The sequence below is a fragment of the Amblyomma maculatum genome, chromosome 11 (assembly GCF_055883805.1).
Source record: "Amblyomma maculatum isolate TAMU_Amacu chromosome 11, ASM5588380v1, whole genome shotgun sequence".
Classification (NCBI taxonomy): domain Eukaryota; kingdom Metazoa; phylum Arthropoda; class Arachnida; order Ixodida; family Ixodidae; genus Amblyomma; species Amblyomma maculatum.
In genome coordinates, this window is record NC_139354.1 from 21,634,986 (window position 1) to 21,647,289 (window position 12,304).

The following is a 12,304-nucleotide window of genomic DNA, read 5'->3' on the forward strand; positions in this document are numbered from 1 at the left end:
TGGTGCTACTTTTTTATCTCTCACTGACCTTAACTGCCCCATAACCCACGTTCTGCTTTGCAGGGCACAAAATTTTAGTGTTTTCTTTGAAGCGAATGTCGAAATACTTCGGGCATTTGAGTAGTCATCTGTAACTACGCTATACATTTTGAGTACTTTAAATTATTGTGCAATGTTACCTTATAATGATCCTCGTATCCAGTGAACAGATCTTACTTCACCCTGTGTGAAAGTTTTGCATTATTGTGAAGATTGTGGACCCGATTTAGAACATCAACTTGTTCTTCTATGCCGAAACAAGTAAAGGAAGGTGAGGTAAAAATATACGTGCAAATGCCGGCTCGCAAGAGTTTGTAATTATTGGATAATTCTAAATGCCTGTTACTTGAGGACGAAACATACTGTTCCATTATACTATATATCTTGCTAAATGTCCACAGTGTTACTGGCGGTGCTTGGAAACACTCCGCTTTTCACTGAATATTTCAAGTTGGCTCCAAACGATTTATATTATTTCCTCACGAAAACGAGGCAATGGAACTGTGCAAATCTTAATAATGGTGTTTACTTACTTTATATATATTCAACGTATGTTGTTTGAACTTTCCTGTGAATAAAATGTTTTTCTAATAAAGGCTTGTCTTTTAACTTAATATCTATGAGCAATGGGTTCCCTCTGCGCACAAAGTAACTTTCGCAACGACCACTTACATTTTGTTCTGAAATCTTTAGTATTGACAGCTGATTCTCAATGTACAACCCTGCTGTGTAATACGGCGGTGCTCTGTGCTCACCATTCCCGCTATTCTTGAACATAGTGAAGTGACAAGCTAGAATCGTCGAGTTTCTTTTTCCCATCATATCGCTCCCTGTGCAGACGATAAAAGGAACCGTGTGACAGTTGATCTTGAGGATTTCGAACTGTATGAAACATAAGGCTAAAAATGTATCATTTCAAATCCATATTTTTTTTTCGGGCACATTCTTCGGTGGCAGTCTGCTCGTTGCATCAAGAGGTCAAGGTTCACGCGTGGTCAACTAGACACTCTTAATGTTGGTGTTAACGCGTTAGCGTTAAATGCCCTGATCGCCAGAAATCCTGGCGTCGATGCTTTCGGCCTTGTCGGCATCACGTCGGCATTGCTAGCTAGAAAAAAAAGGGGTTGAGCTTTTAACTCACTTAAACCTAGTTATGACGTTATGACAAGTGAACGTTTTGTTATACTTCATTTTTTTTTTAAAGGCTATTCGCGTTTGGCGGCCTCGCGTTTTGTGCCAATGTGGTTTCCGCTGCTTGAGCGTTACAGCTGCCATTCCAGCATGGTCTCGGTGTCTTCAGTATCATCGCACAGCACGTGAACGTATTTCCGTTTCCCATTTACATGGGGACGAGATGCAGAGGCGTCCGTGTGCTCTGCGATGTCAGTTCAGTTCAGTCGTTCAGTCGTGTCCGACTCTTCGTGACCCTATGGACCATGTCACGCCACGCTTTCCGGTCTCTCACTATCTTCCTAACATCACATAACTTCATCTGCAGTGCCTCGAGGATGCCATCCAACCATCGCGTTCGCTTCCTACCCCTTCTCCGGCGCCCTCAACCTTTCCCAACATCAAATCTTTCTCCAGCGACTCCTCTCTTCTCATCAGAAGACCAAAGTAGCTGAGCTTTAACTTTAGAATTTGACCCTCCAATGAGCAGTCAGGGTTTATGGTCGACAATATAGACTGATTTGATCTTCTGGCAGTCCAAGGAACTCTCAAGAGTCCTCACCAGCACCACAATTCAAACGAGTCAATTCTTCGGCAGTCAGCCTTTTTCACAGTCCAACTCTCGCATCCATACATCACAACTGGAAAGACCATAGCACGGGTTATACGGATCTTGGTTGGCGGACTAACGTCTCTGCTCTTTACTAGGCGGTCAAGGCTAACCATGTCATTCCACGTTAAATCTTTTTATGTTGTCTAAATTATTCCGTAGCCTTATACAACGTCTTCTCTTTCTCATCTTTCCATACCAACTTCCTCCCTTCCCTTACTGTGCGGTTTAGATGTCCACAAAGAAGTGTAACGGACACTAGTTTTCCTATAACCCAATTTGAACTATACACATGACATACATAGTGTGCTTCGTTTGAGCTTGGTTTGGTTTTAAGGTCAATGAGTCGGAGCCATTCGAGATTCTCAGTCTTATATGGAATAGAAATATTCTACTCTAAAATATCGGGATCAGCTCTAGCATAAATGGCAGGTGACATTGGCGTGAACTGTCTGATTGTTGGGATGTGTGACACCGGAAGACCACGCGGCATGACTGATTTTGCAGACGCTACCAACTCAGGCTCCATTTTTGAAATTGGAGGTTGAGATTGAAATCCTGCCACGCATACCAAGTTTAGACAGGCTGGTTCTGGGTCATGGCCAGGCAAGCTCATACGGCGAGTGTAAAGCGGTGATTTATATGTCGGCCTACCTTTAACATAATGTAGTATTGCGCGACTCTATGCTAATGAGTATGCGCGGACTAATTAGTGGAAACGAAAATAAAAATCTAGATATCCAGAGAGCAGAATACATGTACGACAAAGGAGAATCTTCAAAGAAAGCCGGCCAATGGGACCCATTAACACTTTCGCTTCACGCTCTTAAAGGGCCTCTGAAATTCTAATCGCGGTCAATTTTTCAGTGCAAAAAAATTTGTAGATGGGGTCGTTGTTAGTATCCGAGCCAAATTGAAAGTTTGGCATGGAGCCGATACTTCACAAATACTTTTTAAAAAGTTCTCTTGGCTGCCACTGACAACTAGCTCGCGAGGCACATCGCTGTGTGCAAACCCCCCTAATAACATCACTGGTGCTTGCTTGGTGCACCCACTCAGCGGACGATCTCAATTTGGGTGGGACTGTGCTCTTCACGTGCTGTCGTGACTTCTTACTTTTTTTTATATCGAAAGCTTCATTACCTCACTTCGCACCAAGGTCAGCGATTGCTCACATTTGACCTTCAATGAGCCAGAGTGTGGCTGTAAGCAAAGACCATGCATCACCCATGTGGCGTCACGCCTCATTTGATTGTACGTGCGACTATGATAAAATACCATAATGGCAATTTAAAGCAAGTTACTATCTTCAGCGGGTATCGAACCACTATCTCGCCGGTCCCCAACAGAGAGCGCAAATCAGCACACCACGCCGTGCTCATGAGAAACATGGTAATCCTTCTTGTCTATCGTAAGGATTATTGAAGAGATGACAATGCCGATGTGGTTAATGATAATTTTGATAGCAGCGTTAATATAACGTTGCACCGTTAATGAAAATAGTACTTATGGCAGTAGCGCTGTCGATGACGATGCATTTAGTGTATAATGAGGATAGTAGCTCTAGCGATGATGATTACGAGTAACATGAAAGGAGATCAAGCCTAACGAAGCTTCCAACGGGTTTCGTTATCTTTAACCACATTCATTTTTTTTCCTCGCGCTACGGAGGGAGCTGACTTGAGGCCGGGAGAGAAGGAGCATCATTATCGATCACCCATATATTAGATTTTATTGAAGCTATCATAAATCATTTGCATTAAGGAGGAGATTGATGGGAGATCTTTGGGCCGTACGTATTTATAGTTTTAGTAAAAAGCTTTTCTTGGCCCCTTTAAAATCAGAGCTTAAGTATTCCCGGGATTTTTTTCTCACGACTAATTCCAAAAACAGCATTTATTTTCTAGAAGGAGGACGTTGAGCATGGCGTCGAGGTCGACGGGGAAACGGGGCGATCAAGACCAACACGATCTGCGCGATGGCAGTTCCACAACTGCTTCTTTCTCATCAGCGTCCAGCGAAAGGGTCCATCTTCTTCTTCACAATGCCCCCTAGGGAAAAAGGAGCGATCGTGACGACTTAAGAGGACGAATATACAATGCGGTCGTAGAACGGCATAAGGCGCTGCACATGACCAGTTTCAAGGCCGCGGCGTCGCAAATCGGAAGATGGCGTAAGCGGCTCAACAATATAGTTCCCTGGTGAAGTGCACTCGACGACGCGGTATTTATTTATTCTCTTACCCACAGCACCACATGTGGCATTACAAGGGGGGGGGGGGGGGGGGTACAGTTCTATAAAGCATAAGAAAAAAAAAGTCACTAAGAATATCGAGGACTCTAGGATAGAATCTGTTTTGTGCATTCCTGCCGCACCTATTTTTAGTGTGAAAATACGTGGAATAATATTGATAGGCGCTCTCGTTATCACTGATATCAAGGTATTACCTTTGCCAAATGTGAAGAGCCCGGGGGGTCTGCTTCTGTGCCGTGTAGAGGGTAGGACAAAAACTCTCGACATCAAGACATTCGGAACACTGGAAATGCATTACAAATTGCACGAAGTGCCTCAGAAGCAGACCCCCTGGGCTCTACACTTTTGAGAAAGACTGTACCTAGTTGCATATGTAGACAAAGCTGCTGCTTAAATACCGGTGTATAAATTAGCTTTGATGATATACATTTCGGTTTAAGTGTATAGAGCAGTGAAGTAGTCAGCGACCTTTGTTCGATCTCTTGGGTTCTGAACTCTCCTCGTTTAGAGGCATTGTAATATACTATCGGTTTCACACAACCATATCATTTGAGCTCATTTTATGGTCCTTGTAGAAGTTATTTTTTATGAAGAGCACAATTAGTTGAATTACGTAAAAACTCTCCTAACAATTGTCGCCACAGTAGTCTTGTCTTTACTGCATAGTGGTGTCAAAGGAAAATCAAGGTGTCGTTGCGCAGTTAAGGCTGACTACAGTCTCTTTAGTAAGAAAATGCGAAATACAAGAATACCTCAGAGGGAATAAATAATCTGGATAGCTTGTTAGCAGTGAAGGCTTCACGTCGTAATATCTTGGTGGAGGTTTGCTGGGCGCGTCCTGATTAACAAGGTATCAGCCTGATCCTCGTCTGAGTAGACGCCTTGCCGGCCTACCACCTCATGTGCCCGAGATGTCCCTGGACGGAAAAGCCACACATAGGCCTGCACCCAGCGCCTCCACCAAGATGTTACGACGTGAAGCCTTCCCACAGGACGGGGTCGCTCCAGACCTGGAATGTCAGATCCTGGTCGCGTTCATCAGGGCTACTCCCACTTCTTTGTCCACTTACATCCTGTCTTTGTTCTACGTCGTCTTCTTTACTGCGTGACAATATATTAATCATTTATTTATTTATTTATTTGATTCTCTGGATCCCATTAGGAAGTTCAACAGGAATGGCGGTGAGTATATGTACACTAAAACCTGAAAAATATACATACTACAAAGTGCAGAGTGTAACATGTATACATACAAACTTACAACCATCGCAAAAAACAGGTATACAACATGAAGTGATGACGTGATTACTGAATGTAACAACTAGTATAAAAGGCAAAAATAGTTACAGTTGCAGAATTGGTGAAAGAGCGAGTATTCATGTTCTAATTAACAGGGAAGCCACAATCATGGATACAAAAACAAAACACAAAAAAATCAACTACAATGAATTAATTACTTGAATCAAGGCGCGAACAGAGGAGTAAAACAAATGAGAAAACAGACAGGCGCCAGCCATTGCGCTTATGTGCGAAGTGCTTTACATCTTTCATGCCTAACTTCCATCCTGCGTTCTTAATAGCATCAGAACTGCAAGGATAATTAGTTACACCACCACATAGTAGGCAGTGCAGAAGTGGTTACAGCAGTGCGACAACCAAAGATGGTGGCATGGTATATCAGGCAATATCCACGCTTACTGACTGCAATTGCACTGTTGAACACAAGATATGAATATACTGCACAAAGAGGAGACGCAGTGCATTATCTTTAATAAGTCTATTGAGAAAACGAAAATAAAAAAGCAAAATGAAAACAAAAACAATCGCCATTGATGAAATACTTTCTTATTTAAAGTTCTGCTCAAGACTCAGGTGAGATTTGCACGTCACAAAGATTATATTAATAATTTCGAAGGCGAAAAATCAGCCGCACATTTTGTGTGCTGAGCGAGAAATGGAGCGTTTTGACAGGGCAAGGCAAACGGCGAAAGGACAAAGCGATAACTTACAACTGAGTGGAAGCCTGCGACGAAAAAACGTACCATCATTAAGCAACAATACGCATGTGGATACATTGAAAAAAATTGATAATGTACCCATTATTGGTAATATATAAAACCGTAAAAGAAAAACAAAAAATAACAATGAGCGCTCATGAAAAGCGGTGCAACCTGAAGTACATTTTAAAAACCTTTTTTCCTTTTCCATCAGATAAACAGATGCCAGTACTGTAATTTGCAACTCAATGCGCTTCCAATATTTTCTTCGCCAATTGATCTACCACTCACCAAGACCTTAGTACAGTTCAGGAGGGGAAAGTAGCCTTCGAAGCTCATGCAGTGCTTTGGCAATCGCTCAGTTTCTTGACGAAGTGAAGAGGCATGTTCACCCAACCTCACGTTTAGGCATCTGCCCGTCTGCCCAATGTACACACTACACACTAAACAACTTGCCACCTCGTGCTCCTTGCCACCTCGTGCTCCACCTGTATGCCATCTGTATATCTAATGGAAACAAAAAAGGTTTTTAAAACATACCTTAGGCTGCACCACTTTCCATGAGCGGTCAGTATTTTTTCTTTTTCTTTTATGGTTCTCTAGATGACCAGTGATGGTTATTTTAATGTTGTTTTTTTAAGGTATGAGCACGCATATCGTTGCTTAATTGTGGGATGTTTTTTCGTCGCACGATTCTATTCAGTTGCAAGTTATAGCGTTGTTTTGTCCCTGTCTGCTTTGTCCTGTCACAACGACGCGCTTTCTGTTCAGCTAATGTCCGGCCAAATGGCCCCGCTAATATACTCTGTTAAATACGTTTTGTACGCACCTCAAGTTTCCGTGCTCGACATCGTATAATCGCAAAGCCCGCCGCTGTGAGATTTCGATAGAGCAGGAAATATGAAATGTTCTATTTTTAGATGTAGCCGCAAATACACCGTGCTTTGTAGCGAAACCATTGATCCCCAGTATTAGGCTATCCATCATGCATCTAAAGAAAGCTGAACTTATCATAGATTATGTAGAAGTGTGGAGGGAACCATTTCAAATTCTTCGTGTAATATTCCTGTGGTAAGCGTGTACAGTGCATGCGTGGCGGCTAAAAATCGAATTAATATTTGTTTTTTATGACGGACTGCTTAGCAGTGTGATTTCGACGACCCAGATACTGATTTCCTCTGTATCGTTAAACCACTAATTAATCTTGCAACCTAAGCAGTCCCCCCCCCCCCCCCCCTCCTTCCCCCCGCGCCTGCCAATCACGACTTAACATCCCTGCTGATTCTTTTCGGCTATGTGTCAGAGAACGAGACCACCAAGTGGAAAATCACTGACTGCCGTATTAGTAGAACAGGCACATGTTTCATTTATTTGCATTTGATTTAAATTCAACCTGTGTGCGCACCTAACGTTTACCTTCTTGTACGTGCTCTTTCGAGTAGGGACTTTCGTTGCAGTTACTAGTATCCTATTTCCAATGTCAAATTCTTGGCGATCACAGCGTCACGCACCGACCGACAGCAGCTCGAAGAAAAACACAACAAAAGCTAGCAATAAAAGGCAGCCAAAGCAAGAGAAAAGTGCTGACAGTTCCTCAAATTGCGTCAAGTAAGCTGTCGTGTTGCCATCAGACAAGCTTGGTGTATCGCACTCCTTCCATCGCTGTTCGTTGGGATGCAGGCCAGTTTCCAGTAGTCGGCGCCAGGGATTATTGTAGATTCTTTCGTACAGGTAATCTTTTCGGACGCCTACTATCTCACAAGCGGGAAGCATTTGCTCTCGGGATTCTACAAACCCTTTTGAGAGGCGCAATTTTTCAGATTTCCCTATTGCAAGCATGAAACACGCAAATCCCAAGCGTCGAGCGCAGCGAAAACAGTCTGAGGCATCATCGAAATCAAGACGCATTTTCTTCGCATTTCTTTGAAACAGGCTCGTGCAAGGTGAGATCCAATTCTCCATTCTTACTTCGTAAATTCTCGGGCACGCTGAAAAAGTGAAACCCACGAGGCACCAGTTCATTTTTATCCAGCGCACTTTCTAGCTCTTCTAATGTATCTATAAAATTCGGTGAGACCACGACACTCAATCGAGAAATAAGTTCTCCCCGCAAGAGGACTGATAAAGGCAAAATACTCATGACCCAGATAAGGAGAAACACATTGCAAAACGGCCACGCGTGATCAGGGGTCCTACAACGGCTAGCCCTCTCCATAGGCGCAGAAATGGAAAGGAACGACGCTATTAAAAACAACGCTTAGTCCATGTCAAGAGATAGATGGCCAAATTCGTAAACGTCACCAAAGGCGAGGACCAGCCAAGATGCGCACATGATCAATGAAATGAACAGAAACAGTCAGAACGATTGTGCCACCACTGAAAAAAAAAATGAAACTTCGGAGGAATAACATTCCCTCCACGTGAAAAAGGTCTCCTGTGAGCAATGCAAGAACGGGGAAATCTGGAAGTGATAAATCGCTACATGATTCGCTGTGAGCGACGTGAGCATCACATCTGCATTGCCGCGATATATGGCCTTGAGAGCAGTGTGAGTGTCCCAGTACGTCTGAAATTTGATAGTTGCATTCTGCGCTCGTAGTGCCTCTAGCAGCGTTGCGTAAATCCTAAGGTTGCATCTGTTGCGCAATCGTCCTTGAACCTTATGTATTCGACAAGCAAATCTCATTACTTCACCATCTGGTGGCAACGTAATACGCGTCCTGCCTCGTACGTCTCTTAGAGGGCACATCCGAGAAAAGACAGAAGCCTTTATTGTGCCAGTAGCGTTTTGCAATTTTGCAGCTCGGAATTGTGGACTCCCGCAAAATGAGAACCGGCTATCAAGCTGAGCTATATCATCTTGTTTCAGAATATGTGTGTCGTTATGAAATACAATCCACTCAGTGAAATGAGTCAGGAACGCACTTGCTGAAATATTTCGGAGACAAAATTTTTTCAATGAATCCGGGCCAACTAGTATGAGCACTGATAGCATATTAATCGTTCTGCTCGCGTGCACAGCATCCATTAATCGTTCGCCGCAATATGACCAGTGTGCCACTGTTTGACGAAAATACCGCATCAGGGAATCGTCGAAAGGAGTTCTCAGGTTACCGCATCTGACGAACGCTATCGCATCTTGTCGGCAGGTTCTTTCCTCTAGAAAAGTAGAAGCCTGCCTCACGGCGCCGTGCGAAACGGGCCTCCCAAGACGCTCAAAAGTCTGGACATGTTTTCCAAGAGCTTGAGAGTTTTCCATCAGGAGAATAGCGATTAATTGTGGTGTGACACAGCTAAACTTAGCCATGAATTCTTCAGGAGTTGCGTAGCCTTGTGCCGGCACTGAACTTGCCAAGGTGCTTGTGAACAGGGCGATGCTCCAGCTGTAGTCTTTGTGACAATTAGACGGCGAGTATATTTCAGTGCGGACAGCTTTGCGACAATAGCGTGCTGATGAAGCACCAAAGTCTTTTTATCGATGTTTTGTGGACGTCGAGGTGGCTAATTGGTACGCATAAAACCTAGAAAAAACATTCGATACAAGAGATTTTATTGTACCCTGTGCAGAAGCGGAGAAAACGGTGCAGTGATTACACAAATCGATACAGTTACTCTGAATTACTGAGGCTCGGTCAGAAACTATTTTGTTTATGTCTGCCAAAGGAAGATGAGCTAAAAGCTTTTTCTTTTCATACGCAAGGACATCGTTTGACTAGAAAGAAGCAAGTGCTCTCTATTCTCCAAGCAGTTACAGTTACGGCCAATTACGGTCGTTTAGGCTTCAGGTTGGAATGCACATTCTTCGTAATATATCATAATCAAGATGTTAGCCGGCCAATATGATTGTTCATAATTTTGGTAACCAAATACTACATATTAATAAGCAGAATCAATGTCAAGCAGAGACGACGGCACCTAATAATCTGAAGAGCTCCCTGCCTGCTACAAAAGACGTTGCTTCTATAACTTAAATATGTTTATATCTACAACTCCTGAAAAGTACGAAAGGAAACTGTTATGGGATACCGTTTTCAGGAGTAGATCACGCTACTCCTTCGTCGTCGTGACAGAGGCTTAAAAAAGTCGCAATTGGAGAGAGTTTTGCAAAGGAGGGAACAAAAGAAAACTCCAAATATCAAGGGCCTCTAACGAGAATTTCAGTGGCAGAAAACAGAGACACTCGTTAAGTGGGATAAATGAAATGGGTTTATTTTAATCATTGGCTATATTTTAACACCTAAATAACCGCTTAAAACTCCTGCTAAAAGTGTAGAAAAATTGCGCAATTTATTGAAAAGTGCTTAGCAGCTGCATCGTAACAGTTCTGATGCATGGGGAAGAAATGCTTAGGCTAAAGTTTTCAGTGCTGGTAAGCGCCGTTCTTAAAGGTATGACTTGAAACCGGTATGGGATACCTTTTGCCGAGAGCATTTGCGTAATTCGTTCGTTTTAGTTCACTTTGCTACACGCTTAATTAGTAGTCTTAACCCACACCTACTTGGTAGTGTACAGCTGTATAAAATAATGCATGATACGAAACGCCATCCTATATACATACTAGGTACAAGTCCCTACATTAACATTGCCGTGTGCACCTGCCAGGGTGCCATAGGCAGTTTATATAAACCCGGGTTCCAAGTGCTCTGGAAGGCTTGATTTCGATCTCAATCTGTTCACAAAGGCAAAGCTCCCGTTGGCAACACTTGCCACCTCGGTCATGTGATGTGTTCTTCTCGTATCATAGAAGCCGATGAGCAGTCAATGCAGGGCCGTGTCAGCTGAAAACCAGCCAAAGCCAAAATTGGCAGCAAAATTTCTGAAGAATTCCGCCTTTAGCAGTTTCGCTCAAAAAACATCCTAAAATCACATTGAAGATAAAGCTGCGAGTTGGGGAAAAAATACTAGTAGATTAAATAGCAGGAGAACGCAATTAAACAGCGTGGTTCAGGTAAAAGACACAAGTTTATGGGAACCCAGACAAAATCAATACGAAATGGGCAGGGATGGATGTGTTGCATGAAGGCATGATATCGTGGGGTTGTTTAGGGTTAGCAGACTGGATTGCTATAAGTAACACAGTGCGAAATGAGCTTTGATGTGGAATCAATTTTGTTATGCAAGCGAATGCTCTTGCGGCAGTAAAGCGTGGCTATTTTGCAGTGCTTGTATTTGTGAGCACATGCACAAAGACTATTGAAAAAATAAATAATAATTACGGAGTTGGATAGCAATGGATTTAACACTAGAGCTGGTACGGTCAGAACTGTTGTGATGACTCGGAAAGAAAGAGCCTTTTCCGCAGCATCCAGCTCCTAGAAAGGTAAATCTTACGCTTTCTAGAAGTGAATTCGGGGATGTATATGACACGCACGGTCTTATGTTTTGACGATAGAATGGTTTCTCAACTAGCGCACACTGCTTACCTTGTTTTCCACCTTGATTTCTATTGAAATTCGTCCCTGGTGTATATCATATATAAAGAAACTATTTTGAGCCAGAATTTGCTCCTGCGCTCATTACACCGAATGCGACTAAAGTCCAGAAATTACGGCAGAATAAACTGCACATAACATTTACCTATAAAACAACAAAATAGAACTGAAAAGTATTAGTGGAAAAATAAAACGCGCTGGGGAAACGAAGGCATGGAAACAAAGCGGAAACGTTGTTCACTCGCACTGATTCGAATCGCTGCTGTTGTCACCGTGAGCGCTTTTCATCAAACTGGAGACTTTATGCTGTAAAATAGCAGAAATGAAAACAAGGTTCTGTATTTTTTGTACCTCGAGTCTATTTCACTCTTGGTGCAGAGCCGAGCTTTGATAACTTCCTCTCACACTAGGAAGTGGAGGTTGCAACTCATATGACAGCAACCTCCTAGAACCGTGCAAAGTGTAATTTATGCCTTTTAGAATCGGGTAAAAGTAGCGCAACATACGCATGATCAGCAAGCCACCAGAAATAAAAAAGGATGTTTGCTGCTTCAATGCAGCTATGCATCTTAATTAACGCAAATAGTTCATATTTTCCGCACACTCTCGCCGCGCCCTCGTGTCTACGCAAACCGCCTGGCCTTGAAGCGTCGCTGCCACGGCTTGATCTACCCCAAAGAAAGTCATCTGCTTGTCATGTAGCGCACTTGCACATGACGTAACACCTGCACCTCATTCGCTCGTTTGCCTCATGTCACCTAGCTGCACTGCCATTGTACTGGGTAAAACGTCGGTGTTATGTA